Consider the following 27,986-nt stretch of genomic DNA (forward strand, 5'->3'; position numbering starts at 1 on the left):
TTCAACCAAGTTTTTGAATTTTCAAATAAAAATATGAATTCTGAACGAAAAATATAATACTTGATACTTCAAGTAAAAAATGGTTAATTTTAAATCGAACAGAGTTAAATTCAGCCAAAAAAGAAAATTTTCAAGAAAATAGTTTAATTTTCAACATGAACAAAAATTCTACCAAAAAGACATGAATTTACAAAAAAAAAAACAACTTAGTTTTCAAGATAAAAATTCGTGTTTTAGATTTAGAAAATCGTTTACCTTGATACACGAAAAGATGAATTTTCAACCAAAAATATTTGGATTTTCTTAATTGCGTTCTGTTAATTCAGTTCGCATTTAGGCGAAAAATCGAGAAGAGGGGAAGTTTCATGAGAAGAGAGGATATTGCGATTCATTTTCCACTTTAAATCATATAATTTTTTTATTGCTGCGATTCAGCTTGTTCAGTTCATAATTTTTAGTTACAAAATACGGGACGAGAAATGAATCCTATGCCCTATTTTTTTTTAGAAATTTGCTATTTGAAATCTTTTTTTATGTATACCCTAAAAAATATCATTAAATTGAAAAACAAACAATTATTTTTTGTCTTGATCTTAGATAAAGAATGAAAATATACTTAACCTTTGTAAAAACATATATTTTCTACGGAAAATTCATTTTTAGAGGCACCTATACAACTTAATAGTATAATTTCAGAAATGCAATGCAATTTTTCTGGAAATGTATTAGGCTTATGCCTTATGTACAGGACCGAGAATTTTACACCTGACTTTATATTTTCATTTTTCTGTAGAAACGTCCCTCAACATGGCAACTACTGTACCGCTTACCGCCTTACCCTATACTTATTAAATTAGTAAATTGGTTTACCAGGAGACAGGTTAGAACTACTCCAAACGCATATATTCAATTTGAGCTTACCTGAAACAGAAAAAATAACACTACTGTTAGAAAATTACCACAAAATGTATCCAATTAGCATTCAAAAGCATATTTGAGGAGTAAGCGAACAACACATGATAAATCCATTTTTCGAAAAAAATAAGATATGCATGGTTTGAGTATTCTTAGAAATCGAGGAATATGATAATTAAATTATTGTACTGCATACTAAAGTATTCAATATGCTCTATAAACTGCATAAATCCAAGCTAATAGATTCAATAAATCAATAATATTGGATAATCAGTTAGATGGTTTCCTCTTTATGATCCTGTTTGAATTTTGTTTGATCTCTGGTGTTTTTGATATACAGCATTTGACTAATTATTGAGGAACCAACTCGAAAGAATTTATCATGTTTTGATCTCTTGGTCCTCATTTAAAATAATGGAGGGCCTTGTAAAGAGCCTTAAATTAAAGTAACGAAATTTATGACCCCTTCAAAATTTTCGAGATAATAGTTATCAAAGTTAGTTCACGCACAGTGAGCCCATTAGCGTGGAATCGTAGATAAATGAAAGATCTACCCTAATTTGAAGAAGACGCGCAGTTATGAAAAGAAGAGGTTTCTCACCTCCGAAATCACACTCTAGACTTCCGTTCCAGTTTTGAAGAACAAATATATCTCCATAAAGCCTGTATAATGTACACGATAACGAGCAAAGAAGCTAGAGAGACGAAATATGAAAGGAATAAACATTTGAAAATATGATTATAGTTTGCTAAAGAATCACGTACGGGTGTTGATTTTTCACATAGAGGGGCCGTAATGGTTTTGAAAAGCTATTAGGAAGCCCGGTCCTTTCAGAGGGTACACACGACAGTATAATAGGGGAATTTTTGTTGGGGGATTTCTAGGAATCAGTTTGCAGCGGGTGCTGCGCGCAAGTAAAGCAGGAAATGGCGGAAACGGCACCGAAGGAATAACGCCGGTTTGTTGATTCATGGAGAGATTCTAAATCAGCAAACGTAGCACAACGCGAAGGCGTCGCATCGGGACGCTGGAATTTAATTTGAGTTTAACTGAGTTTTTTAACGTCATCGATGGACATGTTGTAAGTCAAGTGCGACCTCGTGGCAAAGAATGATGACCGAATAAATGTTGGGTAATGGTGATTCGGGACCCTCAAGTTATGACTGTGGTCGAAAGCCGCCGGGTGGTACGGTTGGGCCAAATAAACACACAATTCGGACGAGTGAAAATTTCAAACGTGCATGAGCAGACTGCAGTCCGCACCACGGGAATGCAGTCAAACAAACGTGTTTCAGAGAAGAACACCCAGTAAGTTCTGCTCAGTTTCGTTTTAGACGAGATGATATAAACAGCTTCAATGCGAGGAGAGAGCTGGTTTCAAGAATTTGGCAAACAATTGATGAGCTGATATAACACTGAAACAACCAGTGGGGGCGAATTTCGGATTTTAAATTATACTTAGAACCGCACACGCGTTTAACTCTTTCATATTCAATTACTTTATTTGCGAATAAAGTTCAATAAAATAGAATGAATGCAACAAAATGTTCGTTTCTTAGTATATTTTAAATACTTGCAGTGACAACAGTCATATACCATTTTATAAGGGATCATCCCTTATCTGTCAACCTGCGCATCTTAATTCTCTTTCGCTTGTTTATCCAGCTTTCCCTCATTCTATCTTTATCTTCTTCAAGCTCTTTGTTAATCCAGATTCACACTTACCTCTTTTGAAAGTCACGTTTCGGCATTAAAGTTACAAAAATCAGGGGAAAATAGACTGGTTTCAAAAGAAAGTAATCTGAATAGACATTGTATTCATCCAAATTAAAAATATAACAGTTGATACCTTCAATGTTGATTTTTAATGTTAATTCTAAGACCTAAATTTGACATATAAAAACTTGCATCATTTGCAGAAAAAGTAAAACACAAAGAAGGAGAACAGCAAAAACTAAATATCTTTAAAAATGTAACTACGGAACGTATTATTAAAAAGTTACTAAAAGCGCTTGTTTCAAAGTGACCAAAAAGTGGAAAAAATGACTCACTATATAGCAGACTTGCTAATGAGTTCAGGTATAGAAAAGTTTTTGAATTTATGAATAATTGTTTTAACCATAAAATGAAGAGAATTTAATCTGTAACTATCTAAAATATTAAACTTTCCAGCAATTATCTGATATGGTAAATAAAGCTGTAATATCAAATCAGATCAACTTTAATCAATAATAACGATACAAGAATTTTTTGGAACTGAATAAAACTAATATCCATGAATCAATACTATATATCCAAATCCATATTAACCACTTTCCATTAGAATTATTAGAAAATTAATTACTAATATTTTATAACCTGTAACTGAAGCTCAACTTTTTATAATATCATATTTTTTTACTCTGAAAGTATACCTGTTATTTTAGTTTTAATAAGAAAATTCTCAAAAAGTGTATGTCATCATTTATTCTTTTTTGTTAATTACAAATTTTTTCAAAGTAACTGCGAGCTCATCTCTACAAGTTTAATTTTTTACGTCTCTCATTACGAGAAAGTCAAATACATAAAAAATATTCAAAAACTTTAAAACCGCGATTATTTTCTTTGGGAATTTCTTTCTGCAGCATCGGTTTCCAGAAGGAAACCAGAGCCTCATTATACTGCAAACTGAAGATCCAAGAATAAGAATAAGAATGTAAAAGCGCCTGATAGAATCCAGATAACGCAGATGTATAAATTTAGAAACTCTTGTGACATTTAGTCGTGGTATGCTCATAAGTGAGACCTTGCAGCGCGTTAATTTCACCAAAGTCTCAAATTCGTTTTCGTGAAACAAAATATGCGCGCAACGCAGACGACTTTTTTCATTACTTTTTCATGACGCAGACATCAGCCAGATTTTCGTCAGGGAAAACAAGTCCGTTTGTTTCATAACACATTTTTTCGCAATATGTATAATATGGCTATATAGAGAGGTCAATAAAACTGGAATATTGGCTTGTGTCAATCAATCTATTCCCTCCTATCTATAACAATTTTACACATCGCTCGTCATTTCATTTAGTGAAGGTGAAAAAAAATATATATATAAACCGAGTTTTATATAATCGAGTCTCCGCGATAGAATCGATAGCTACTATCTTGAATTGGTCAATTTTCAATGTGATATTCGACATTTCCAGAAATGTATACAATTAAAAGTAGCTTTTTTTAAATTAGTGAAAAGTGAAATTGTGTGCCGTTAAAAAATGTGTCAAAGAGAATGATAAAAACATTTCCATAAATAATTTCACAAATTTTCACTAAAACACTTATATTATTTCAATTCCACTTGTGAAAATGTTATTTGACTGGTGGGAATTCGCAACGTGACTCCAGTCCATACGAAAATGCTATGCGCTTGATTATTTCGAAGAAGGAACTTTTTTGCAATCGTTTTTCAAGTGTGTCCATGTCTGCTGGTCTGTAGCAATTAAACTGTAAAGTAACGAAAGAGGAAATGGTTGGTTTACGCGGTCGCCGATTTAATTACTCAAAAAGTAATTGAACCGTCGGTGAACAAAGCCGTGTAAGTGACAACAAAATGAACAAATAACACGCATGCCGATCGCCGCTGGTTTAAATAAATGTAATTAAACAGATTATTGGCTTTTTCATTGAATATCTACTTGTGATCGACAATGTATGGTAAAGCCAATAATTATCCAAATTCCACATTCGCGGAGAAGTATTACTTAACAAAACGTTTTATCCCACTGCTTTTATCTGCACTTTTCAGGGATTCGCAGGCGAGTTTCTGTTATTTAGTTTCCAAAGGTTTCAATGGATTCGTCGTTCTCGTGACGTAACCGATTTTACTCTCGAATCCAAATTCCGATCGTAAAAGCTTGAAAGGTATCATTCTTCTGTGAAAAAAGAACTGCTGGTTCGATTACTTCTCCCACAGAGGTGTTTTTCGCGAATTTCAAAGCACACCGTATTTATTTTACGCTCGCTTGCGCGACTTTGATCGAATCGCGAAGTACATGTCGCAAGAGGACTTGGTTTTTTAGAAAAATAAAGAACTTTTTATTGCATGGATACGTTTTTTAATTCATTTTATTCACTTCAAGTTCTTCTTCCTTATAATTCTATAATATTAATATTCATTTGTAGAAAAACATTTTAAATATATTTTCCATTTAGAGGGTATTATCGATTCCAGATATTGCATCCTAATTTCATATTCATTGAATTTGCTATTCACATTTCACTAAGAACTCTCTTCCATTATTGTGTTACGAACCCATTTCTATTGAATTGCAATACATTTCAATACACTTTTAAAACAATGAAATACCGTCATTTAAAGAGGGATTTCCACTGACATTTTGTTTAAAAAAGTAATTCAAAACCTCACTTATTATGCACAATGCGGGACTTAACTAAATCCAGCTTAATTATTCCATAATCGGATGATCGATTTTAATTGCAAATTACGGTTGCAGTTTGAAATCATGGAAACCAAATAATTATTGTTTAATGTAATCTCGGATGGTATTAATGTTAATGAAAGCATTGAGTTATAAACAAATTTTCATTAAAAAAATAGTCAAATTGATATGCAGCTGAATCATTGAACACTTTATCATCCAACACACTGAAATATAGTCTAAAACAATATTTTTTCTAGAGCGTATCCGTATATTTCCGTAAACTTTTTTACCCTTTTCTCAAAGGAAATTGTTAGAACGATAAACAAATCCAGCCGGACTTAGTGTTTGTGTTACGTACCATGATTCTTTTATAACTCGATTTCAAACATTTCGGCGTTCGCTTTAACATTGCCGGACAAAGTTTAAACTTTTTCTCCGGCAAGAGGAAATTCTCGCGCGATCGTGCACACTGCACAGCGCACATACACGACTTGCAGTTAGAATGTATAAAAATTTATTACCGCGGCGTTAGAACTTTTCTGGGTATTCCAGTTATTGCGTTATATTCGTATAATGCTCTTACGGGGGCACTTCGTGCCAAGAATTTATACCTTAAAAGTCGCGTACGACGCAGATCACGCATTTACTTTTTTTTCCACTTTTTTTCCTTTTAGAAAAAGATGGCAGATGAAAACTAGGATTCTAACCTGTTTTTATCTTTATGAATCCTAAAAATAACAAAAATTTTTACGGTTACTCTACTTGTTGAGTGCAGACATACAAGGAAGTAAAACTAGTTTTATTTAACTGTCCATCTTTATTTTTCAATCCAGTTTCTCTGACATAAATTTGAAATTTTGTGATAGTTTCATAGCGAAAAAATGGTTTGCACTGAGGTTAAGTGTATGATATACTTTTACTAAGGACTCTAACAAGATTGTTTGGCGATAAACTGATCGATAAATTGAGAAAAAGAATTACTTTAACTTGCCTTTTTATACTCCCGATTTTTTCTCTGGATCAGCTCGTATTTGTAATTTTTTACAAAGAGCAGGTCGTAACTTCAAGAATAAATGGCAGTTTATTTGACAGTGCTGGAGTTTACGAGTTCATAAGACAGTGAAAACAAACAATTACCTGCTTCGCTGCAACTGGTGATATGTTTGTTTCCGTCTGTTTTAAATTTTAATCTAAATTAACATCGCGCGGTCAAGACTTGTTATGTGCAAAATAGCAGAAAATCACGAAAAATATTACCCATAACGCCACTTACCTTACAGATTATTCTCGAAAATCGCGATTCCCAACGAGAAATTCGATCTCAGAAAAATTAATTCGACTCAAGTTCGACCCTCTGAAATTCGCGATTGCGCATTTGGTTTTGATTATACATTGACAGTAAATGTTATCCTAATCGAACTCCCCTAACTGAGAGATCAACCTTTGGAAATTCCCAAATAATATTGACCATTGTGTGTGTAATGATATTCCCTGCTAAACGAATATTACACAAACGATTGACAGATTTGTTTTTTCGTCAATATTTGTCCTCGATGGAATTCGAAAACGGATTTATGGAAATGGAACGAGATAGTCTCTAAAATGTTTTCATTCAACGAAAAATCATTGATGCAATGAGATTTTTGTTGACATAACAATCAGCATTGAAAATGGAAAGAAGGACATTTTTAAAATAAACTTGATATACTTTTCAATCTACCTCAGGGCTGAGCATTTGTTCAATGTTTTTGTGAAAAATAGTGATTAATTGAAATAATACTTGAGAATGGAGGCGATGAAATATTGACAAGCGAGCATGGAGGTCTTTAAATCAAATGAGGACACTTTTACGTCCTATTTACAGCGCATAAATCCTGTGCTCCGATTTCTTTTAAAAGGGAGAATGGAGTCTTTCCTAATGTCTATATATCCCAGTGAGATATTTGTTATTGGATGAGTAGGAATGAAAGGAGGTTTCTTTCAGATGTATAGTGGGAATAAAAGGGCAGATGGATGCACCCGGTAGTAGCGTAGTACAAAGGAGCATTAGGATTGGGCGTGCATCCGGAAGGTAATCGTGTGGGCCTCCGAGATTGCGAATTCCCGACACTCCTTACAGCTTAAACAGACAAGTGATCACAAGAATTTTCCGGTTTTTCTTCACTGGCAATCGAATGAGAGTATATCGAGTTACAACAAAATCCAATTCCAAGACGAAAATGCTTGTGATCACTTGTCATAGACTCCGCCAGATATCTAATTGAGTGAAGAAGAGGATAATCGAGGTGAAGGCGATTTCCAACGGATCTGGCTATAGTAACTGCAGGCAAAGCAATAGTATGTACTACACTACGGCTATGCAAAAGTATAAAATGGTCGATTCTGCAAGTTTGGTATGCATAGAGAGTATGCGAGACATTGCAAGGGCGAGATGATTTAATACGGAGAAAGGATTCTCCCGTGACTGCGGCATTTACTTCAGATGATTTTCAGATGCCTGATCGCTCGAGCAAAGATAATCCCACGAGCAAGCAAACGGGTGCTTTTAAACAAAGGAGGCGACCGCTCAACCATGATCGAAGTTCGTCACGGTACGTGATCGTATCTCGCCGATCGGTCTTTATTCGCCCTTACGACCATAACTCTCAGGGATCCACCCGGAGTCACGATAATCATCGGTCAATGGTGTAGGTGTACACACTACACTTTCTGCATAACCTGCAACTCCCCACACACTATTACTCTTGCCGTGCAGAAAAAGAATCGATTTTTTATCTCTCACCTTTCCACTTTATACCATTAAAGGTTACTACACATTGGAGAACACCAACTATCTACATTCTTCCATCTACCCACATTTACATTCTACAGTCTACACTCTACAGTCTACACTAAGCCCATTTGTTAGTCCAACAAATTATTTCTTCTAAAACGTGTCGATCAATTGTGCTCTGAGTAACGCACTCTCTTGTAATCCCAAAAGTGTCAGAATGTCGTAAACTTTGAAAAGTGCGATCCCAAAGGCTTGATGCAAATTGTAAACCATGCCATAGTTGAGACTTCGCCGAGGAATATTCGATGCGAGCACGTATATAAACTCTAATTTAGTTTATGGAAGCAATATAAACTTTTTTGACAGACTTTTTTAGACTTGCGGATTTGAGAAAAGAGATGTAAATTTTTTAAGGCTATTCCCATCTCAACTCGTCTATAAACATCTAAAATAATGACATGCAAGATAATAATCTAGTAGATAAATCGTTCAATTAGATTCCCAATGGAATCTTAAAATCTCAATTAAAAGAATATACCTGGTGTTGAACCCACACAATGTCCCACCAGGAATAACAATACATACCATAATTAATGAATGGACAATAGACGTCCAAAGGCCTCTCCCATCTTGTATATCTAAAAATCACGACCGTCTTTGATCGGGTTCAAGACATGGTCTTTTAACGTTGACGAGGCATAAATCAAGACGCCTAACGAGTGAGTTGAACGCTCCGGGCAAGACGGGCAACTTACCTGAGACTGACTATACAGAATGGGACTATACATGTACAATACACATACACACTATAGAAATATACATATAAAGTATCAAAATATTCATGTATCATACACATAGAGTGGAATCGCTGTATTTAGGGTTCGACTCGAGCTAGTCACGATCCTGTCAAAATTTCTAACGCCGGTACTTAACCAGACCTCAAAGCCCGACACGTTCACACCTTGCAAAGCAGATGCTATGTGGGAAGGAGAAGATGGAATTAAAATTGGTAGTGACGCCTCATTGCTCTGGCTTGCACTGAAAAACAAAAAGAATTCCGCTAACAGCTGCCTGCGGAAATGAGCTTGTTTCGGTAATAAAACCATTCAGTGATGCGTTCCAAACCCAAGCGCAAATCCACCATCCTTTGACATCGCCGATATGACTTCTGACTTTCGATTCAAGAATTAAATCGCACCTGGTTGCTTGCTTGGCATTTAATTTAATTCATAGATAACGATCAGTCGTGGGAATTGTACAATCATTTAGATGGCTTGATGACTCCGCAACTTGTGGTAGGTCTATTGAACTTTTGTACACTATTCGCGATGTCTTATTTTTTCGAGTTTTTGTAAACTAGTATCTGGGGCTCAGGAAATGATAAACTAAATTACCAAAAAATGAAAAGTACCCTATTCAAGGAAATAATTAAGAAAATTGGTTTAGCTTCTTCAGACGCTTTAGGGTAAAAAACGAACCGGTTGATACCAATTGCGAAATTATCCAATTAGCAGCAATAAAACGGGCGTGTCATTAAAGGATTTTCGGGTATGGCTTTGTACCCTGAGAAATGAGTCTGGGTGGGTGTCTCGGAATTTGTCGGTTCGACAAGTTGAAAGTGAGTTTGGCAAACTGGTGTTACCAGGTACTTAGGACACTTTCTCCAGGCTTAGAAACTTGGTTTCTGAAGAATTTTGAAGTTTTCAAGCCCTTGTTTGGGGTACAAAATTATTTGGCGGTGAAGAAGAACTCGAGTGAAAAGAGAAAGCCGCAAACCTCAAAATGGGAAAATCTCCGGGGACCAATTTCCACGCCTCTGCTTGGAATTTAGCCGCTGCTTGAAATTAACTAACCACCTACAAAACCACTAAATGTACAAATCCTCTTTGTCTCTCTGTTCTGACAAATGGGTTTTCGTTCCAATGCACTTCTATTTCACTGGACTTTTGTAATTGGAAACTGTGACTTCAATGTTCTCTTTGAAAACATTAATTTCAAACTATTCATTTTAAACTAACTAGCTTTAAAAAAATACTTTTTAAAATGTAATGGTGTGCCGGAGGGCAAAAGTATCTATCTATCTAACATTCTAACCCCTTCGTTAATTGAAATCTGGCTTTTCCGATTCGTTGGTTCAAATATATCCTTTGTTTCTCCGGTTTGAATTCAAACGAATAAACAAGTTCATGCGCTTCAATCAACGAAGCGCTTAACTGAGTTAACCCATGCCCGGCCCACGAAGTAAATGGACGGACAGTTGGTATAACAAAAAGTTGCACTCACAATTAGGCTTGCAGGGAGTGCCGATCGAGATAATTTTCATGGTCAAAGACTGTCCAATTCTTCCTAGATTTCTCTCTAGCTTTTGCACAATTGTGGAATCGTATCAATACATTCAAGTCGTTTCTGTAATGCATAACATTCTATATAATACACCTCGTCCGGATGGAAATCTCGAAATAGACACCGTCCAAATTTAGCAGAAGCTAATTCAATGATTGCGCAATCAATTGTGGAACCTCACAATCAAGTGCGTGGGCTTTGAAAAAAAGTTATCAATGGAAACACGGTTCATTCTTTTTAATCAAGCTTCATCAGGAAATTAATTGAAAGATAATATTCCAGGAATAATTCTAGGTTTATTCAAAACGAATCTACTTTTATTTAACACAAAATAACCATGATGGTTATTACTTTAATCGGAAGAGGAATTCCTGAATAACAGACCTTAAAGAAAGTGTAGAGAACCTCTGGTAAAGACCATAACGGAGTATAGATTGGAAAGACTGTTGCCTCCTTCGCGGACCGGTCAGTACACCATAAATGGGCCCGATTTGCCGGCCTATGGACAAGGCTAAGAAAAAAGTACAGTTGACTGGTATTTTATCCTAGTTTGAAAATTAAAAAAAAAGTATGGCAAATACTGCTTTTTCTCTAGTGGAATTCGTATAAACATTCTAGGGGCGATTAGTGCAGTCAATGAAGTATTTTAACTTGATGTTACAACATTTTAAGTAATTGTGATGTAACATAAAACAGAAGCTAACAATTCATTGGCTATTTATGTGTTCATACCATATATTTTCCTTCGCTCTTAGGAATGGTTTTTCTTATCAATAACTGTAATGCCTTAATATGAAATAATTTTCTACTCATAAAAACCCAGTTGGAGATCGTAAAACAATACTGAATGTTAATCGCATTATGGCCCTGCTTCAGTTTCCGCTATCGAACAAAAGGTGTGTTCAATAATTGTGCTATTATCATGTGCACTGAAGGGCGCACAACGAAAGGGAAGTACACTAACGGCCAAAAGTTATAGCTATAAAATAAAACAAAAAATTTTTAGATTAAAATGCCGATGTGGCTGAAGGATTACACAATTCTGATTAATTGGTTCAAGACAGATCAAACATTGATCCATCACATATAATGATGGATTGCTTTGTCGGCTAATATCTTGACAAATTTGAATAGTATTGAAGATGCTCCTGTCGATTGAAACGGTTGCAGCTGAGTAAACTGTCAACGAGATGTTTGGTTTAATTAGCGGAGGTTTTTGCGGTGGTTGAGTGTATGTAGCCGTTTAAGAGCAACTAGATCTTGGCGATTATCTCTTTTGCAAGATTCGCTGCTTACGGTGTTCTTTATGGAGTGGTTCTCATACTCCCATGCCTACAATTACTGAATGAGCTGCAGCGGCGGCATTATTGCAGCGATCCTCAGTCCAAATCGGACGTGCCGTTCGTTTGCGAGCTGGCAATTTTATGGCCGGCCGTCTAACTCTCAGCAGCCTAGGTACTTTATATAGCGATGCCAAATACCGCAAGGAATTGCGTTACACTTGACTCGGCTTCTCTCACAAGTTCCCAACACCCGGTAGTTGGTCGGCTTCTCCAACTTTTCATGTTAACGACATTAAAGCGAGATTGGTGTCGTCATTCCAACCTTTTATCGTAAAGTACGTGTCCCAGATAATTCCCCAGTAAAAGTCAGATGGGACATGCTGTATATTAGGTATATCGGTCGTCTCAGATCAGCCCGCGACGTGTGCTACAGACAAGCGTGATTGTTTACTTCGACATCACTCGGCAGCAACGATTATGATAATCCGAGTGACGAGAGCTCAATGTAATTAAGGTTGACGCAGATTAGTGCCTAAAATTGATTTTGTCGTCGATGTCAATATTATTAACTATCGTGTATATGTATACGTGTAAGATATCAGAAATCGATTTATCTTTAATTATGTAAAGCGTTAGCTAATACCCTGAACAAGAACAAATTCCTACTTATTATCATGTACTGGCAAATTTTTGTACTTAAAAATACTAAAAACCCCAGACGGAGAAAAATGGATGTTCAAACGTAACATCCAGCTTTTCAGGGTTAACATATTTTATATTTAACTATAGGACAACAATCTGGATGTTTGAAGTTAGCATCTGTAGATATTAAAAAGTGAGATGTTACTATGGAACATCCAAAATGTTTAACTGAAATATCCGAGATATTGCATTTATGGTTATTTCAAATAAGGACTGTAAATATTTGAGGAGTTTACTTATTTCCAGTAATTCAAGGAATTAATTGATATTAATTGATATTAATTGATATGATTAAACTTTAATGTTCTTGCATGCACGAAAAACCAATAAAGGGTTGTAAAATGTCAATCGGACGATACATGCATTCACGTTGAGGTTATGTGTAATATTTTCAATGCAAAATAAAAAATAAAAACGCGATAAGTAAGCGAAAAACGAATGATATGTAATGTGCAGTTAAGATTCTATCTATTTTAGGTTATTAGAACTTAAATTTGATTTCAAATTTATAAGCATTTTATCAAATGTGTTCATGCCATCTGAATGTGTTTCAGTTTAACATACAAATATTTTTACCCCTAACATCTCAAAAAGATAGTAGATGTTTGGTATGCATATCTGCATGTTAGGTGGTATAATCTTACCCTTTGAATATCTACATTTAAGCATCCATTTTTCTCCGTGCAATAGCATGGCATAAATTTGAGAACAGGAATCGAACTTTAAAGAGAGGACATTTTCATTGTAAACTTTAGTAAATTATTTTGTAATTATCAAGATCACCACTGAAATTTCTACGATTTGTTTAAAACGTTTACATTTAAAAATTAAACATTGTTTAAAAAGGTTTTAATTCAAAACTTTGAATATTGTAAAATTTCCAATGTATTCTGAATATTTTACTTGAATTTTTAAAGATCGTCAGGAATTCCCGAGATTCTTGACTACCACTGTCTAGTAAAGATTAATATCTTTTGTAGACAGACGAGAAAAAATATCCATTAAATTTTCTTGTCAACTTTCGCTCGAATGCATCACTATTTTTAAGGTCTTTAAAATTAGCTCGAAAATTAGATGCTTTCCAAATTGTACGCTTAATTATTATTACAATTTGAAACTTTACCATTTTTGAAGACATAGTTTGAAGCCATATAGGTTCTAATGTTCGTCTTTACAATTATACAATTTAAAATGCATCAAACTTTAAATTGTTTAATTAGAAATAATTCGTTTTGAGACCTTTTCAATTGCTAAGGTTTGAAAGCTTCTAATTTCAAATAAGATTGTAAAATTTCGAATGATTCATTTAAAAATGAATTAGTTAATAAATTCACGGGAATTAAAATCCACGATTCCGAATTTAGCTTTCTCAAATATTTAACCTTTCAATTTTAAATATAAAAGATATCCATTCTTATGAATTTGTTGGATTTCATTTCGAAAAATTGAGATTTTCTTTGTGCCTTCATTTATTCCGTTTCTCAATAATGTGACAACTCAAAACTATACCGAATCTGACATATTATTTAGGATTGGCGTTTGAAAGTCTTATTATTAAAATATTATTAAAATTTGCAATTTTAATAATATTATATAATGATGAAATATTTCATTCAAAACTATTCTAACTCAAGCGCTATTTTTATCATTTAAAAACTTCTCCTTCATAGAATAAATTGATTGTCACTTCCCGGTCTCACAAAAATGTCGGTTGGCGCGGTGATCCCGCTTTGCCACTCCAGTGGCCACCACAACTATGAATATGGAAAGAGGACTCTTATTTATTAGGTCATTAAAAATATAAATAGTAGAGGCTTCCTTCCTACTGTGAATCTCACTAGAAATCTCTAGAAGTTGTTGTTAAGTATATCTTTATCTTTGAAAATTCTGAAGTGAATGTCCCTTCATTAATACCAAGATCTGAAGCTAGAATGGAGTAAAAATTAAGAAATAATATCTCTTCGTCCAAAATTGTACATTTTATCGAAAATGTCACAATCATAAGTAATTCAAACAACTTTTCCATATATCAGTAATATCACCAGAATATCAATAATCAGATTTCGGCATTTCGACGAATGTCCTGATTTTGGCATTATCTATGATTATAGGATACCAGGAAACGAATGTGGTGATGGTGGCAAAGCGATTATTGGTGCGGGTTTGATGCCAATATCGAACATCGATATCTAATTTCGGTACAACTTCAGTTATAAAGTGCTTCTCACTTTTGTACATAGTAGATTTTTACTTTTATTCATGATATCTCTCGACTCTGCAATACCACTTAATCCAAGATGAAAAGGATTTTCATTTCAAGGGGCATTTTCATTCGCTTGGATTTGCGGAAAGCTGGGAAAACAATTGTCTATAGTCGTGGGTCGCGGTCGAAGAGATGTACACATTGTATACTCTACAGTCTATAGTATGCTGTAACCACAAGAGAAGTCAAATCCCCGCTATGGCGTTGAACACTGTCGTCGCTTCGCTGTTAATAATTGAAAATCTGTTTTGCAAAATTCATGAATATTTCACAGCAAGCGCACGATATTACTTCATTGGAACGTGATAAAAGGTTCTTAATCAAACAGTAGCAAGAAGAGATATCCTGCTTAACCAAATTTAAAATCTCTTCAGATGTTTATTGATGAATTGATGCGGTGTAGATTTGTAGAATCATTGATGCACCGATTATGTCATAACGTATAATCTGGTGATGGAATCGGAAAGATCTCAATTCCTTCCGGATTAAAGGTCCATTAGAATGGGAGGGTCAATCACCAGAGCAGATGTAATCTCGCAAAATCCTTCAAAGGAATAATAGAAGGTGGTCGTCTTTTTTCTGTGAGATATTCACACATTCGGATGATTAACCGATTAAATCTGGTGGCAAAACAGCGAACTCGTGCGACCCTGCATGTTATTCGTATGTAAGCCGAGTTAATGCCTACGGCCGTTTGCTCTTCATTGAAAGAACCCTAAGCTAGAAAGACGTCGTCCGGCTAATCACAATAGTGCAGAGCTTCCTAAGTTCCTACCTACATTCCACACGCTTACCTGCCGCTGCTGCTGGTATACCGCCCTATCTTTTTTCCCTTTTTTCTCTCTCCTTCTCTCTCGTCTTCCATGTCCCTTTTATAAGCGATGCATTATGTACGAACAGTGGTGTCGAGAACCATACGGCGAAGGTGGAAGGTAAAGTCGTCCCATCGCCGAAGCTACGACTCACGACAGCTTTCATGCCGTATCCCACTTTAGAAGCTTCTAAGTCTAGACTCTAGATTGCCTAGAGAAAAAAATGGCAACTGACAGCGAGGGACTTGTAGGAACTCATATGAGACGTATGTTGGCCAAGGAATTAAACATTAAAACCTAATGAAGTTTTAGAGGATAAAGTAAAGTGACGCTAGAGACAACCTAGATTGAAAAAGAGATGTTTGTGTGTGTACTTACTACTCTTCGACTATGCCTCACGTTACGACAGGGATTCGTCCTAAATAAACACTGATGAGTGATGAGATGGCTGATTAGACCAGCTTTCAAAGAAGTGTAAAACAGTGTGTTTTTAGAAGAGGAAAAAAAAACGATTTCAACTTATTTTTGTGGCTAGACTTAATGTAGATTAGGGTGGTCCCGAAAGCTAACCTTCTTTTGCAATCATCTGAACTCGCTTATTTGAAACTTGCTCCTCTTGTTGGAATAAGCTATAAGAAGAGTCGCTTGCATTATGGATGAAAATGTGCAGCTCAATTTAGGTGGAATATGAATTCATTTATATCTGAATCACCAAACAGAGGCGAGGAGAAGACTGAAGAGATTATTCCCCTCTGGTATAATTATCGACAGTTTATACTAAACAGCTGAATGACTTATCCATTTTTTGACGGCGGGCTTTTTAATGGCTCCTCTTCAATCTTTAGTGTGGTGCTGGCCGCGCGACAACGCCTGCCATTCATTATACATTCAACATTGGAAAACTACCCACGTGTGTTACCTGTGTGCGTGCTAGAGAGTTAAGCGACCCTCATCTCAGCGTATAAATTAGTTTCAAAAATGAGGAATAAAACTTTCTTTGAGGAATATTGATAACATACACGAAATAAGTAAAAACACACTTGATAAAACAAGTTGAGTATAAAGTTAACGAATGTCCTCATTTGTGGAATTAAAACAAATCCACTAAGTTAACAAGTATTAAACCTGACTAACAAGAAGTAAAGCTCGTATTATTTTATAAGCTATAGAAGGAAAAAATGGACAGAATGTTGAAACTTTTTTATAATATAAGAAACGAGTGGTCTTTTTCCTCGTAAAGCATTAAAATCCTACTGAAAGAGTTCACTGTGATGGATATACTCAAAGTGTTGTGCTCGAGATGGGTTTCCATATCTCCCCCCTCGTTAGTGCTCGATATGAAACCGTCCAGTCATTTTCCTGCTAACCCTTAATTAAAATGTCATAAACGATGAGGATTATGATCTTGTATTGCGCTGTGGGAAAGATGAGTGAGTGGCACGTACGACGGTACCCCACATATCAAATCTATATATACATTTGGAAGCTGACAGATCCCTACCAGTTTATTCTAAAAAGGTTTGTGTCAGTTTTTGTCCCTTTCTTATCTCAAAGACACACTAAAAAGCTAACGCGAAAGAGTTTGTTCTTTTCCTAAAATCGAAATAAAAAAAGGTTGAATCTATTTTCGGACCAAAATACCACAGGAATTTTTAACTTTTTCTTTTAATATTAGGAGTTTGTTGTAGACATCAAACTTAGTTGTGGCTTAAACTCTCTGAGCACTTTCGCGAGAAGTGATGCAAAATGAGTTTACATAATGAGCTGAACGTAACAGCAAGCTTTTGTCTAATAATTATATACTATGAATTTGGCTTTGTGTAGCTACTTCAATTTCTTCCGTCGAAACATAACCTGTGCTGTAATATAAATCTCCTTTCTCAACTGCCTTCATTAAGCAACCATTACATTAATTCTCACTAAGCACAAAAGGCACCGATTAAAAGCTGAATTAATTTCCCTTTTTCGCCGGATTCCACGAGGTTGAAATTCCCAGATGCAAGAGTGGTCGTACCAGTCGCAAAAAGAGCTGATTCGTGATATCGCAATGTGTGGGCAATAACTGGGATTGCGACTCAATTCACAAGTGATTTTGTACTTACAAGGTGGCTTAAAAAGCCTATGGACAAGAAAAGGGAGCGCAGGCGACCTTTGAATAGACCGAATAGAGTCACGAACTCTGGGGATTTGCATCCTCGACACGTTTGTCGCAGGTGTATTACGTGTCTAATTCGAGTGTATCACAGAATCCAATGAGGCCGAGAAATGGACAATTTCCACAATCCACACTCCATGGTTAAGGAACTTAATCGGCCGGATCAATGCACTTGAGATTGATCGGGAAATCGTGAGAGAAAAGAACTTGGGAATGGTGTAATGCCATCGTCTTGCGGCTATACGGGATCGTGACTAATTGTGCAATTAGAGAGAAAAAAACACCGTTTGCTGCAAAAAAAAAAAGAACCGTGTGGCCATATTCGTGACCATTGTCACACAGTTGGCAAATAAACGCGGGTTTATACATTTATACAACAATAGGGATATTAAGGTCAGTTCTTCCGATACTTGGAAATTACACGGTCATTTGGAGACCCTCAATGTTGTTTGATAATACACAAGAATTACTTCAAATGGAGTTGAGAAATACACTTTTATACCGAAATTCGTGTCTTTCTCTGCAGTCACGTTTGTCATTTCTTTAACTTCCAATGGGAGGAGGAACAAATTCAATTTAGCTTTTGTTCTTTTAGAGCAATATCCTTGTCAGCTTTTTTTTATAACGTATAGATAAAATTATGAAATTGGGAAATAATCTTAATGAGTTACAGAATTTTTCAGTTGCAGAGGTTACTTTGCGTTACTCTGAGGCCGCAAACAAATAGGATTCGGGCTTTCACCTAATCGAACGCACGTCGAAGCAGATGCTCTTCCGCCACGATTTTCCACTAATGGAACATCTGCTTACGGCTTACGTCCTAAATTGCGCTCGCATTACCTTCCGACTTTCGCATACATACCGTATAAAGTAATAACATCAAAATCAGCAATGCTGTATGAATTATACCGTTATATTGTATATTAAATATCAACGCAGACGTAACTGGCACAGTCGCAATCGTAAAAAGATACCTTTTCTCGTGATAGCACACGCTATTTCGTGCAACAGCACGAAATGCCAAGCGCAGATGCATCCCTATTGCATTATTGAAAGCAGCCACTTTCGAACTCTCGTAAACTTTACTTAAATCTTGACTGTTCGATCGATCGATTCTTCTTACACTCTTGCGGATAGCATCTAATATTGTAAAATAAATCTACGTTTTCTTCAAACTTTAAAAGGACGTCAACCGGTCGCAATATTAGATGATAATATCGACGACATGTGCACTCCGAGCCCATAGTTTCTGCTTCAAAACTTCTTTCCTCAAACTACCACTGATGCATGACTCGATAAAATTAAAAGAACTATTCACATTAAATTCGAACTGATTTAAATACACAAATATCTTTCTCAGTCATTCTGAAATGTTGGAAAGTTTGGTAAAAGGTATTGAAAACTTTAAAAAGAATTTCGTTCTGTTAAGAGTCAACAGAGCCAAACTCTAAATTTCGATTGCAAAGTGAAAACAACCGGTAATAGAAATTCGAATATTAGCTCAATTCTATGTGCTTGCAGTTCCGAACGTTCAAATGAATGAAATTTGTTACTGACGACTTTGTAAACCAGAAAAGGTTCTCAAATGCTTATTCACTTATATTGGAAATAACTTATTATTAAAATAGATTTATGATGCATATTTTAAATTGCAGTTAGAACAATATTAATGAGGCAAATGTAAATGGGGAAAAATATTTCGTTCATTTGAACGTTCAGAACTTCAGGTACATCTTACTTCTCAAGCAAAATAAGAAATGTTTCAGAGTGAAATCAGAGCAGTCTATATGAGCTTTAAAAAGACCAAGAATGTCAATATTAAACATTCTTAAAATACAAAATATGAATTCACATAATGCAAAAAAAATGTCCTTGCATAATTAACAAGATTTGCATTTTAATTACAAATTACATTTTTCTCTTGTCGACACAGAAAGCAGTCAGCAAAGGACAAAGGTTTCCATAAAATTTGAGAATGCTAAGATAATACTGTTCGTACCTCTTTGACTACGTTGTCTCCTCATTCGAGGAATGTATCTCATACTGTCTAGGCCGCCTAGGGAAATCTCGTTACTCCATTGCGCTGCTTCTCTCGTTGGCAAAGAAAGAATTGTGATATCTTTTCGCAGTCAAAATTCACATTTCTACTCTTACTGAATAATTTTGATCTTCGCGAATGTGAACATTTTATTACTGTCTCTATGTTCTGCGGTTCAATCTTACGCTTGGCACAACCAACCCAAGTCACTGGTGGGAAATAACATGGAAAACGACATGACGCAAAGTAGGCAAACAGCAGGATTATTGACATTCTGACTTTCTCAAAAAGCTCTTAGTCTCTGAGCAGAAATAATGGGACATGCAAAGCGGTGACCCGGATCCGCTCTAAGGCTATGGAATAACTCCCAAGATTTCTGAACTACAGGATTTCTGAACTTACCCGATATATTTCAAGATGCAGAGAGAATTCAAGTTTCAGTGACAAAAAGTAAATTATTTAGTAATAGCAAAAAATAGCGTACTACGCACGCTTATCGCATGTTTCGTATTTTGATTGCCTAATAATCAAATTATAATATAGGTTTCAATTTAAAGTAATATAAAATATAATTATTAACCATAAAGTTTTACAATTGAAACTTTGTGAACTTTTTTAGTTTCGAATTCCCCTCACTATGAATCTAATTTTTAATGCTCCTAAAGTCAAATAAAAATTATTGTTACGTCAATCTAACATAAAGATAATTTTATGTTCTAATTCAAACTAAAGAATTTCCATTCAATCTTAGCAACTTCAAGTCGAAACAGAAGTTTATAAGATATGATACAGACGCATGCTAATAAACTGTCAAAATGGTTGGTAGATAAAAAAAAACCAAGAGACAAAAGCATGCGATAAGTGAGCAAAAACACATGAGCTTCCATGTAGACAAATTGAATGAATGACTTTAATGATAATTATTATCTAACATTCTTGAGAGCCTTCGTTTATTAAGAAATATATATTTCCGGATAAAAATGTCAGTCGCGGAGAACGAAGACGAGTGATAAAAAAGCGATCCGTTGGAATAAAAATGCTTACGAGGTCGTAAAAAAGGCAACTGATACAAAATAAAGGATATCGTGCACTCTTTCCATAAAAGTATCGCTATAAACGAAATCGCGTGTTGAAATCCGAAAAGGTTCTGTACTATTAGATTTAGACGCCGTTTTCCCATTAGAATTATTCCCATGGTATTTATTTGTATCACGCTTTAGAGATAGCTCGCATGTATATTTAAAAGCCAGTTAATGGCAATCGGGACTAGCTTAAATGGCAAACAGGCAAGCGACTGCCATTGAAATATCCGTTTTCTTCTCTTCTCCGGTCGCAGTACGTGGCCTAACCCCGCGAGAAGAGATGTTCAGGATGAATAAGAAAATAAAAGGACCGTAGATGAGGTGCAAGGTGGTGTGTAAGGTATAAGAAGGCACTCTCTTCACTGCTGGCTTAAAGGTGGACGTAGAAAAGATGCACCGACGGAATCGAAGAAGGCGAGAGCGAGAGAGAGAATCCGAGTGAAAGAACCGACGAGAAAGAGAGAGAGAAGGAGTGAGAGAGATGAAAGGAGAGCGAGAGAATCCAACGTTGCCACATGCTCCTTCACCGAATTTCCAACCAGTTGAAATAAAAGCCGCTTTGTCGACCCCATAATATATGTTCTCCAACTTCCATCGTTTTCTAAAAACTTAAATACAGACTTCGATAGGAAATGACCCAGCCAAACCTCGATGATAATCATCGGCTTACGAAGGGACACTAATAGTGGAACTATTTTTTGCACGCCCCACGAGTACCTAACTACCCAAGTCTCATAACTATCCGAGTTCGAGTTTCATACTCTCAGAAAAACAGGAAAGAAATAGAAAAAAATGAGAATTTAATACGAATTAGGCAAAAAAGAGACAATATCACTTGTCGTAGAACTTGCTCTTAATCTATTTTTAATCTCGACATGATTCGGGTTTAGGGTTACACCTTGGCAGGTATATACCAATTGATTGATTATTTTGATATGTAGAGTAAAATTAAAATTAAATTTGATATGTAGAGCATATTTTTTACACTTAGGAGAAAGAGAATTTATAGAAATAATAAGATTCCTAACTTTTTGTTGTAACTGAAAGAAAGATTTAACTTGACAATGATAGCTTCTGCTATTTCCGCCAAGAACAATAAGGAATCAATATTTGATGAACGTGGAAGAGTTGAATTTTGCGCGGCTCATTTATCTTTCCAGTAAAAATATTTTTCTTTCTAAGGGATGCAAATTTTCAAGTAGCAGATATGGAAGTCTTGATATCAGGGTGTTTTATGAGAGATCGAAATGCGATCACATCTTCGACGACGAAGCTCGATGACACTTAACCTCATTTCCATAAGCATAAGGTGCTTATTTTGTTTCTGATTCCAGCGATAAGAGGGAAACATTCAAGGAATTTATTTTCCCTCGGGAACCTCCCCGTATTTTAAATTAGGCCGACAATAAACGTAAACTCGTTAATTTTTTGAAGGGTGAAATTTTAGGAGACGATAGAAATATATTGGCCCATAAAAATCGTAAAATTGCTTCTGATGAGAATGGAACTGGGAGTTAATGAGATTTGTGTCATTTGCCTTTCATTTTTGTGTTCAACCAAGAGAAGTCTCATGGTAATCAATTCAGCGAAAAACAAATAATCGAGTTTTTCGTTTGTCATGGAAAAGAGTAAAGGTTCCATCCTGCAGATGAATCGTGATTTGCATTTTAATTTTAGATTTTCAATTCGACCAGAAAGATCTAAAAATAATTCTTGGTTAAAACTATACTTTTGGAGGCATTGTAAGGAATATATATGACGACAGTAACATCAATGTAGAGCATTTAACAATTCAAGTACTTGTTGAATAGGAAGTGGAAAAATAGTAATTTATTCAAAAGAATAATTGTTATCGGTAAAGGGTTCAGGAAAATCCAGAGGGACTTCCTCGCCTCTGAACACCTTTACAACGTTGAAAAGCTAATTAAATGAATTTTATTCAACCTTTCTCCGAGTTAATAGATTAACAGACATTTCCAGTTTTGCAATTCCTTTGAATGTCACTAGCATAAGAAGAAACATACCAAATTAAATATTGTTTTTAAACGGAATAGAGAAGGCTCAAAATCATCACACTTAAGGGCGTTTTTTTACATAAGCAGGACTGCCACAACCTAATTTGTGTGAAATAAGTGACCTATTTAAACAGAAAAGTGCCTTAAACGGCTTAAACCCTGTGCTAGGGATTGAAGCAAGCGGTTTGATATTAAACCCCAAAATCGAATTTAAAAAAAAAATACACAAACAAATTTTTAACTGGCTCCATTGGACCATAATCCTAGATATTTTGCTGAGTTTATTAGTGCCCCGTGTGTGTTAAATCTGCGTCCTCATACGGCTTGATTGTCGTCATGTGGCGCCTTTTAAAGCTTTTATTGTTTTAATTCAAGCTACAGATATCAAACAGGACTCCTGCCGTCGAATGTATAGTTATAGTACATGCACTGCAGAACTCGATCAATTTCAAAAGTTGGTGAGTTTAGTCTATAACCAACTTTAGCGTCTGATAATGAATATCCCGTTATTATCGGGATCCACACTATTAGTTCGAAACTCATCGTGGCACAATCTATACATGTCCACATCCTTCTTATATGAGAAAGCAGTATCGAAATTTGATACATATATTATCAACCATCTATTCATTATAAAATGTAACAAACGAGTATTGCAGAAGCTTTTGCATTTCCAAATTAAAAAGTTTATATAATTGATAGTAACTCTCAATGGTGCCGAAAGGAATCAAAGGAAAGGATAATCGAAGAATTGGTTAAATTAAACACAAAAAGTTGCTGCTAATAATTTAATCGAATAAGGTAAGAAGCAATAAGAAGTCAGTAATAGTCCGTCCCGGAAAAAGTGGTATGCGCTCGTTCCAAAATAAATTAGCGTAAGGCTTAATTAATGAGTGAGCAGACGCACTTTAAATTATGAAATGAATCGATTAATTAAGAGAGTGACTTTTCGATACACCGGCGAAACATTTCTGCGAGTGCAAAGGCGATGCAATCGGCCCTAACAGACTGTGAAATTGATTGCTCTCCAGACTTTGCGACTCTTGATCGTTTTCCCCTGCGCTCTTCAGTGACTTCATATATCAGACTTAATTAACAGTGAAAGTCAGGCCGAAATGTAATCACACTGACTGGCGCGATCTTTCGATAATTGGAGTCAACGCAAAGCGCCATGAGGACGCGCGATATTCGTAAATGGCTGATTGCGCAAACCAAAATTAACGTCGATACTTCTCCTGATAGGCCATTGATTTCACTCACACATTTCTCAATGCCAATGACTACACCAAAATCGAAATCACACAGTCCACAAATACCAACCTCTAACTCTAACATTTTTCAGTTAAATCCCGGATAAAGTTCCTCTAAATACTAGGTCTGAGAAAAATCATTATTTGATTACCATCTTTTGTAACGAAAATTTTTAAGTCCAAACTACAAGGTACAAAAGTAATAGAAAAGTTCAATTTTTTTTCGAAATTCGTACAAGGGCTTACGGAATTTATGTTGCATCAAGACTTTATTAGGATAAAAGTATCGGAAAAATCACACTCAATTTTTAACATAGATTTTTGTTAGCACAGAAGTACCGGAAAATTCACACTAAATTTTTGTTAGCAAGATTTTTTCAAGTCAAAAGATAATGTAATCCATTAGCAACTGTACAAATTTTGAAAATAATAATAAAATGGAAGTTATCCCGCACTTTAGTCTAAAAAATGATTTAAGACATGCAAACAAGACTCGATTTTTCCAACTTAGAGCCAACAATTTTAGAAAACATTTAAGTTTGAAACGAGAAAAGATGAATTTTCAACAATAAAGTTAATTTTCGTGGAAGAAATATAAACTTCAATCAAATAATTTAGTTTAAAATTAAAAAATAATAATTTTCAACTATACAGTTGCATTTACTAACAAAAAGATAAAATTGTATTCACAAGCGACGAATTGTACACAAAAAGTTGAATTTAAACAAAAATAGTTTAATTTTCAGCTTACAAAATGAATCTTCAAACCAAAATGATAAATCTTTAATAAAAGAGTTGAATTTTAACAAAGAAGGATTTTTCGCTAAAAAAAGAATATTTCAGGAAAAAAGACGAGTCTTCTACAAAACAGGTGATGTTTAAAGAGGAAAATATTAATTTTCCACAAAGAGACTTAATTTTCCACCAAGAAAGACAAATTTTTAACAAAATAGTTCAATTTTCAACAAAACACATGACTCTTGAACCAAAAATGTAACTGAACACTTTTTAGTTGAAAAGAATGAACTGTCAACCGAAAAAGATCATTTTTCTTTCAAAAGAGGAATTTGCATTTCGAAGGAACGAAATTTCTATCCAAAAAGATCGAACATTCAACAACACAGTTGAATTTTCGACCGAAACAGATTACTTTTTGAAGAAATAGTCATTTTCAACAAAATAGTAGAATTTTTAACCAAAAGAGCGATGAATTCTGAACGAAAAATATTAAAGGACTTTTTTCAATTAAATTTTCATTTCAAAAGATCTATCTTCTAATCAAAAAAAAAAAAAAAAAAAATGACGATTATTAAACACAGCAGTTGGATTTTTTCCGAAAATAAATAAATATCTATCACTGAAATAAGAAAAGATCAAAATTTAACAATTTTGAATAGAATTAATGGACAAGATTGGAAACCTTAATAGTTTGATATTTTTTTAAACGTTTCAAACTTAAAAATTACTCATCTGTTTAGGATTACTAATTGAAATACATACGTAAAACAAAAAATTAAAATTTTGTATTAAAAATGTTGAATTTACAATGCAGGATCTTTTGATTTTTAGTTTTTAATAACTGCAAGTTTAATCTTTAGCATAACCGATATTTATGGCAAATCTGAATTTAAAGAAAGTCAAATAAAATTTCGATAATTAAAAAGTTCATATTATTAAACCCTCGAGTACCTCTAAAATTATGTATATTTACAACTTTTTATAATGAAAGTAATAAAAATAAAAATGTTCGAAGTGCTAAAGCTGAATGTTTTTTCATTTGAAGTAATCAAAACTAAACTTCAAAACTAAAGCAGCCAAAATTGAACTCTTCTGAATTTTCAACTTTCCAAATTAAATCTTAAAAGTTTTAATTAAAAGTCATACAATGGTAATACCTAATCTCAAAATGTTTAATTCTAAGGGCAGAATGATGAAGTCTTAATTAAAGAGATTTTAATTATACAAACTATATGTCGCCATTTTTATTACCGAAAAAAATTCACGGGTTCAAAAATTTTTTTTTTTTTTTAGTCACAGGAATAAAAAATAGTTTTTGCTAACTAAAATTTAATATATTGACTTTTCTTATTCGATAAATTAATACTAAGCATTATTTAATCAAGTTTAAGAGTTTTATTGAAAATAAAACGAAATTTCCGGTTTTATATCAAAATAACAAAAATAGCTATAGCTTTCATTAAAATGTATAAGAAAGTGCTCAAAATGTCTTAGTATAAAATTCCCATTACCTTAGTTTTTGAATTTAAATTACAAATTACTTTTTCTTGAGATCAGTTAGAAAAGTTTATAATTTGAATCTAAAAAAGTCTTTTTCTTATTAATTGCCCCTATTATCACGATTTTACGAAACTCCTTTGATTAAAATGATTAAAAATTAGTCTATAAAGAATATTTGAGACAGAATAGTAAATAAACAAGGTACAAACGAGAGTAAACCACTTTCAGAATCTTTATATGGATACTAAGTCAATCCTAATATGGACTAGTCCACTCCAATTATCGACTTCCCAAAATTGGGAAAGATCATTAATTATAAAACCCACTTTATCTAAGAAACTACTATCGCCGAGCTGTCAAACCACTCACGCCTCGTGTCACTTTATTACAATCCCTCCTGATTTCTTAAATTACTTACTAACAAAAAACAGCTTCAAAGAACTTCCTGAATAATTAGAAAATCTCTAAAATCACATTCTTAATTCAGTCTCATAAGGCGCTTCATAAAAGCAGTCACAAATACAAATGGTCCCTCTCAAATTTAAGTTCCAGAACTTCGAAAGCAGTTGATAAAAATACAAATGTTACGACACAACAAATTGGAAATGACATCCCATTGTCTTTGGGTTGTACAATAAGAAAATAAAAACAAATGAAAAATGATCTGTCAGGCATTGTTCAAGTTTGAAGATAGGTATCGCACGACCACCCCCAACAAACAGTGACAACTGACACTTTGAGGAAGTGTTGCTCTCCGTGAAATAAAAATTGAAGGAAACTCACCGGTCAAAAAACCCCTCGTGGGTCCTTGTTGTGAATAATGATTGGAGAATAGTAAATCCATAAAAGAAATCGGTTGAAACAAAGGCCTGGGCGTTTGAAGATCCTGGGATGCACGCTCGAAAATGGCTGGCACACACATAAGCACACCGCTGCACTTTAGAAACACGCACAAAATAATGAAGAAGAAAATACACGAAAATACACTAAAGGCACTTGGTGCCTCACCCCGATAATCGATGTCCTGTGTAAGAAATCAAAGTCGATGCGCCCTCACTAACAGCACGAAAGCGTGTTTTGCTTTTTCAACAACGGCAACTCACCGACTGGTTTTGGGAAATCCTCGAGGCACTCGCGGTGCGATTCCGCCGCCATCTTGCTAGCGAGTGGTAAGACCGGTACGACCCGAAGGAATACGGAAATCGACGAGGAGTTCAGGGACATGGTTAGGTCCGATGCACCCTCGTTCATGCGGGGGTGCATCATGTGTTCAAAAGCTAAATTTTGTATTTAACATTTTAAAATGTTAAACATTCAAATTGGACAAAGAAATTTTTGAAAATTAAAGAACTCAAGAATCCAAGGATTATATTTGAAAAGCTAGTTATTAAGTGTTTCAATTCAAAACTTAAAAAACCAAAAGAAATAAAAGGAGTGAAAAAGGCAACCTCCAAACACCTTTCCTTCTTTTCTTCATTCGTCTTTTTATTATTATTTTTTAAGTACAATAAAAAATATGTACAAAGAATATTCCAACATTTCGGTGTTTACTCAACACCATTTGGAAAGAAATAAACACATTTTTCGACAAGTCAAAACCCATAAAGAATCCAGGATTTTCAAGTTTCCTTCTCTTTCCTTTCTCTTGTTTTATTTTTTTTTTAACTAGGACATTTAGGAGTGTGTTGTCCAAATTTAATC

General features: G+C 34.7%; 1 protein-coding gene across 1 annotated transcript in view; it reads right to left on the reverse strand.

Annotated features, from left to right (window-relative positions):
- The window catches only part of LOC117171181, a 116,729-nt gene extending 89,320 nt beyond the window's left edge, over positions 1-27,409 (reverse strand). The window contains exon 1 of the mRNA XM_033358247.1: positions 27,069-27,409. The gene's annotated coding sequence lies outside the window, so the exon portion shown is untranslated. The remainder of the gene's footprint in view (positions 1-27,068) is intronic.
- Between the last annotated feature and the right edge of the window lie 577 nt (positions 27,410-27,986).

Source organism: Belonocnema kinseyi, chromosome 4 (assembly GCF_010883055.1).
Source record: "Belonocnema kinseyi isolate 2016_QV_RU_SX_M_011 chromosome 4, B_treatae_v1, whole genome shotgun sequence".
Classification (NCBI taxonomy): domain Eukaryota; kingdom Metazoa; phylum Arthropoda; class Insecta; order Hymenoptera; family Cynipidae; genus Belonocnema; species Belonocnema kinseyi.